This window comes from Eublepharis macularius, chromosome 5 (assembly GCF_028583425.1).
Source record: "Eublepharis macularius isolate TG4126 chromosome 5, MPM_Emac_v1.0, whole genome shotgun sequence".
In the NCBI taxonomy this organism is placed as follows: Eukaryota; Metazoa; Chordata; class Lepidosauria; order Squamata; family Eublepharidae; genus Eublepharis; species Eublepharis macularius.
The window spans coordinates 102,581,872-102,588,271 of record NC_072794.1 but is presented as its reverse complement, the minus strand read 5'-3'; positions in this window follow the sequence as shown (position 1 = coordinate 102,588,271).

Sequence of the window (6,400 nt, the reverse complement as noted above, 5' to 3'; positions counted from 1 at the left end):
GATGGATGTGGCATGGGGAGGGAGGACATGATGTTCTTCACACGTACTTAGTTGTTCCCTTATTCAAGTAGTTCATAGGGCCAGATATGCTTAGCTTCAGCCTTCGTTCTCCCCATCTGCAGATGGGGCGGAGCAGAGTTCTAGGGTATCATATCCTCTGGCCTTTTACTGTCTGGTTTGAATGAGGATTTTTTAAAACCGTCCCTAACGGGCAAGTCTCAGTCTGTGGAGAGAGGGAAAAGCACAGATATTTGATCTTGAGTCTGATTCAGGTTCATTAATTTTTATTTAACTTCTAAATCTGTGCTGGTTTGGTTAGCCCACATCAAAGATGCCCTGGAGTTCAAGAAGGTGTGGAAAGGCAACTCTCCACTTCAGTTGGAATCACTGTCAGGTGTGTATAGGTCTCCAGCCTAACATGCACCTTCATTCAAGAAAAAGTGGAAGTGTTTGAGGGTTTTTACATTGAGAACAGAAGCCTGATAAGTCATTAAAGCAGTTCCTAAAAAGTGTGTGGTTATACAGGGAAATTCTCCCACTTTCATTCTTACAACCTGTTGCATACTTACGGAGGAACTTTAGCCTCCGAGTAGCTGTAGCCATGATTGTTCATTTGTGACAAATCTTTCCTGATCTGGCACAAGAAAACAGCAGCTCAGGATTATCTTTCTAAAGCATAGCTAGCTTTGATGACATAATCATAGAGAAATTCAGGACTGGATTAACTCACTTTGCACATTATAAAGTGAATCTGAACTAACTTTTGATACAGCCTCCAACATACTGAAAGCTGGAGATAGCCTCTGTTCTTTTCACTGCTGCTGCTACTGGTTTGGATCCACTACAGTGTTTGTATAGAAAGAATTTCTGCCTGCAAATGTGACTTTCTCCTCTTCCCCCCCCCACCCCATTACAGCACACGGGGGGGGGGGGGCGTGAGTTTGCACGAGAATCAACAGCCTCCTTTCCATAGAAATGCTCCACTGGTTCTAGCTGTAATCACTGCCTTGTTCCAGGAAGTCCCTCTGGGAGGGGGAAGAACCTCTTTACTGTGAAGGAGGACTTACGTAATTTTACTAGCAAAGGCATAACTTCTGCTCTACTACATGATGTAGGCTGCTCCAGATACCACCAGCGCTCAATAGATGTTGCCAAGATTTTCTAGTTGACCAGTGTTAGTCTGATCTCAGCCCCCTCACAAGCAGGAGAGAACCTTTGCCTTCAAAAAGCATGGGTGAATTGCATTACCCCTTTTGTCAAATGAAGGGTAGTTCCAAAGAACAAGGAGATAATAGTTCTTCATCCACACACTTAAAATAATTAAAGTTACAGCTGTATTAGTCTGAGCATCCAATACTTATTTACTTGGAGTGCGTTTAGTCATCTTTTCTCCTACAAGGGGTCTCAAGATGGACTGCAATGATGTTAAACAAATTCATAACATGTAATACTATTGGGGTTTTTTATAATGAAAATACAGGTCTGCAACATCTAATATAGAATCTTACTAGTGTCAGCTGGGAAAGCTCCTCTAAATTCTTGCAGAGTGTATGAAAGGAAGATCAAAGTAGCGGTGTTCCTCCTATTCAGGTATGCTGTTCCATCACCTAGGAATGACAGTCAAAAATGTCCATGGCTCCTGCATGACAGAATGACCAACAGGTCCTACTCTGAAAACCACAATCAGCACAAGAGTATACAATGGGAGAGGTGATCCTGTAAGTATATGCTGTAGGGGTAGGCAAGATGAGCTGGAAATACATCCAGAATTTGCTGTTTTGTTACAGCAGCATCTGGAATGATGAAGCCAGTTTGAGAAACAGTTATAACGGCACCTTTCCACTGAAAAGTTGTCCTGTTTTGTTTCTTGCTGCATACTGGCAGAAGCAACAGGTAGGCACTGGGCCAGCAGCATCTTGTTTTCCTGAACAGTACTCACCAATTGGATCCCAAGGGGGGAGAACCCTCAAGTCATTCATTAACTCTGTTGGCGGGAAGGGAGTGTGTGTGCAATGCAAGAGTGCATTTTGCCACTGCTACCTGAGTAATCTGTTGGTGGAAAATGGGAGTAAGCATGAGTGCATCTTTGTTTTAGTTGGCACCCCTCAATGGCATTGTCTCCCTGCCACTTGCGTCCTAGGAGCACTGCCCTCTCCCTGTCTATCAGCTTTGGAAACATTCCAGTAGTTTAACTAATTCCTCTTGAAAGAAGGTGCATCTTGGGGATATTTTTAGTGATACCTGGGCCCTGTTCTGTCTCCCCCATCCCCATCAGGGCACTTGGACAGTTGGTCGCTATGAGGAAAAGTACTGAGGAACAGGATGTAAGTGGTCTGTTTAATCAATCAGACTTGATAAAAGCTCTGGAAGATGTCAATCATTGGCTGCAATTCTAAAGACACTTCCCTGGGAGTAAATACAATTGAATAACATGGACTTACGTGTGAGTAGAACCATTTAGGATTGCTTCCGTAGTCTTTTGGAGCTCTCTTTTTCTGAGTCAAATGAAACTCAGACTGTTATGCATATAAGAAGTTAATTTTGCCATTGACACATATTCATACAATTTATTCATCTAATCAGTCGTGTCTGGACAAGATTCTGCCTTCCATTTTGTTGCATATGCTACTCTTGCCACTGTCGCTATATATTTTAAAAGTTCGCTGTACTCTTTTAGGATGTTTGGTAAAATATTTAATAACATATTCTTAAGGTCCAGAGCAAAGTGAAACTTCAATATCTTTTGCATCTCCATGTATTTTTATCCAGTATCTCGCTGTGATGCTGGCTGGATATCCAGTCCTGTAATAAGATAACCAGAGGCTGGCTCAGTTTTTTAAAAAAAAAATTAAATTCAACACATGGCCTTGTTTACACATTGGACTCATAACAACCTGCATTAGACTACAATAGCCATGGCATGAACAAAGTCTCAGGCACAGCCAGATGAAGGGGTCACTATATGATTTTTATAATTTTCTAAACAACAAAGGAGATACAGGGGGGAAAGGGGGAAACAAAAATACCCATTGCACAGGAGGAAGATTGAGATACCCTTAACACAGATGATCTAGACAGAACACGATCACAATACATCATTTGGATATTATGTTCAAACCCACAACAACCATTTTCAGAGACATTTCCACTTACTTCCACTGTCTTGCTAATAAACCAAAAATATTATTATAAAGTATCTAACAATATTTACCACTATCCCCCTTCCACCTCCAAATCAACAACTCAGAACCCACCATGATCTGTACATTTCATTACTATACTACAATGCACCATACTATACTAACTGGCTTATAATAAACATTATTTCGATAACCTCTGTCAGTCTGAGCTCCTATTCAAATTTTATTTACATTATTTATTTGTCTTTTATTTCTCATCTTTATCTACAATAGGCAAAGTAATTTTCCCATTTCTTTTCAAATTCTCTGATGGGTCTTTTATATAATTTGTTAATTTTGCCATTGCCACATATTCTGTCATTTTAACTTTCCAATTCTCTTTAGTTGGGCATTCGTCTTTCCATTTATTTGCCATTACTATCCTTGCTGCTGTCAGCATATAGCTCAAAGATTCATATAATATCTCAATATTATCTGGTATTATTCCCAACAGCATAGTCCCTGGCTTCATTACAAAGTCCGTTTTTAAGATCTTTTGAATCTCCACATGAATTTCTTTCCATTTTTTTTATTTTGTTGCATGTTCACCACATGTGATAAAAGGTACCTTCTACTTCTTTACTCTTCTAACATAACCCATTGTAATTCTTACTCATTTTTGCTATATCTTTTGGAGTTATATGCCACTGATGAAACATCTTGTACCAATTTTCTCTTAATGTTTGGTTTACAGTAAATTTTATACCCTTCATCCATAAATTTTCCCACTTTTGGAATGTTATCACTTCCCCAAAATTCTGAATCCATTTTGACATACACATTTTAACTTGTTCTGTTTCTGTGTCATATTGAAGTAGGAGTTTATAAATTCGTCGCAACATGTGGTCTTTCTGCTGAATGATTATCTTTTCAAAGTCCGTTAATTCTCTTAATCGGCCTCTGTAATCTTTGACTGCTTCTTTTAGTCTGTAAATTGCCTGAAGATATACCAACCATTGTATCGTCTTACATTCTTCATTAATTGATTGCCATGCTTTTATTTTTCCTTGGGAGTTTATCATATCTTTATAAGTTATGAAATCATTAGTTTACTGTGTATGTTTATCACAGAAGGCATCTATTGGTGACATTACAAATGATATCGGTGGGCTAATCCTTATTTTCACAGAGTTCCAAATTTTAAGCAGACTGTCTCTAATTACATGATTTGTATGTAGTGTTCTTGGTCTTTTCTTACGCCAAAAGTAATTATGTAACCCCTCTGTCAGATCTGCTGTTTCTAGCTTTATTAACCTATCATTTGGATTTTTGATCCAATCTGTAATCCAGACCAGGCCTGCAGACTGATAATATAACTTAATATTTGGTACACCTAGTCCTCCTTTTTTCATCTTGTAACACCTTGATTCTGAGTCTTGGTTTTTTGCCATTCCAGATGAATTTATTTGTCTTTGCCAATTTCCCAGTGTCTTTCCTTGTATATTAATTGGAATCATTTGAAATAAAAAAATAAATTTTTGGCAAAATGCTCATTTTTATTGTGGAGATTCTTCCTAGCTGCAATAATTTTAATTTACACCATCTTTCAAAATCTTTGTATTCACTTCCAAAGTACTTCATAGTTGTCTTTGCATAGTGTGTCTTTGTCCTGTCAAATTAATGCCCAAGTATTTCCCTTAATTTGTTGCTATCTCACATCCTGTCATTTCCTTTATCTTTTCCTCTTCTTTTTCATTAAGAACTTAGGAATCATTTTGGGTTTTTTCTTATTAACTTTAAATCCCAAAAAGGGACCAAACCATGACATAGTGTAGTGACTCATGTGGATTCAGGATTGTCAGAACCACGTAATCAGCATAACTTTTCAATTTGAATTTTTCACTGTCTGTACTTAAACCTTTAAATTTAGAATCTTGTCTCACTTTTGATGCAAGAAAATAAAGAATTGTGGTGATAGTGGACACCCTTGTCTGGTTCCCTTTTCAATTTGAAGACCTTCTGTTGTTACTCAATTTATCAATTTTTTTTGCATTTTGCTTTTTATAAATTCCGTTTATCCAATTCTCAAATCTGGGACCACAATTTAAATTTCCTAATTCTTTTTGTAAAAAAAAGCCATGAAAGAGGGCCACTATATGACTACTGACTCTCTTCGGGACTTCAATCTAGGGATTTCCAGCACTAACCCACAAAGCACATCTGCTAGTTCAGATAGGGACCCTGCTAGAAGCTAGATGAACAGTATATGAGCAGGATACCCAATCTGTCTCTGAAACCAAGAACAAGATGCATACAATCAAACCCAGTAATAGTTTGCACCAGGAGTCGTGACCAAATGATTAACATGCATGATCCATGGCTCTCCCTCTTTAGTCCTCACTGTCCTCTGAAGACCCACCCCCCCAGTTTCAGAGAGACTGCACCTCGGGAAAGGCATGATCCATGGCTCTCCCCCTTTAGTCCCCACTGTCCTCTGAAGACTCCCTCAGTTTCAGAGAGATTGCACCCCAGGAAAGGCATGATCCATGTGTCCCCCCCCCCCCCGCTTTGCTGTCATTTTCTGTTCACAGTGGAAAAAACAGAACTGCCTGTTGGAAGGCAGCTAATTTGAGGGATTACAAACTGTTCTTCCCAATGTCCAATACCCATCAAATTTGCAGGGGACATAGTCCTCACTGTCCTCTGAAGACCCCCCAAATTTCAGAGAGATTGCACCCCGGGAAAGGCATGATCCACGGGTCTCCCCGTTGGCTGTCATTTTCTCTTCACAGTGGCAAAAATGGGACTCTCTGCTGGAAGTACTTTGAAGGGTTAAAGCCAGAAGGAAAGCCAGAAGGAGTTCAGACAGAGTTCAGTCCCTCCCTCTCCAGTTGCCAAGGAGACAGCAGGCTCCAGACTGTCTGGCTTGCCATATGACTGCCCAAGGCAATGAACAAGGCTTTTAACGACCACCTGTTCATTTAGGATGGGGCCTCCCGAACAGCTTGCTCACGAACAGCAGATTGGGCTGTTCGTGGTTTTTTTCTGTTCGTAATGCTGTTCGTGCCCATGTCTACTCTTAACTGTAGTTGTGATTTTAGTACACGGTTAGATTTAGTTTCTTAAATCTAACTTTTGTCTGAGATATAAATGTTGTTTGCAGCAGTCTAATCCTTCAATGTCTTCAATAAGTTTAAAAGTAGTATCTAGCAGGCAAATTGGATGACAATGGCAAGGATCAAGCTGCATTTCTTACTGAAGTAGCAGTCCAGTTATGATCA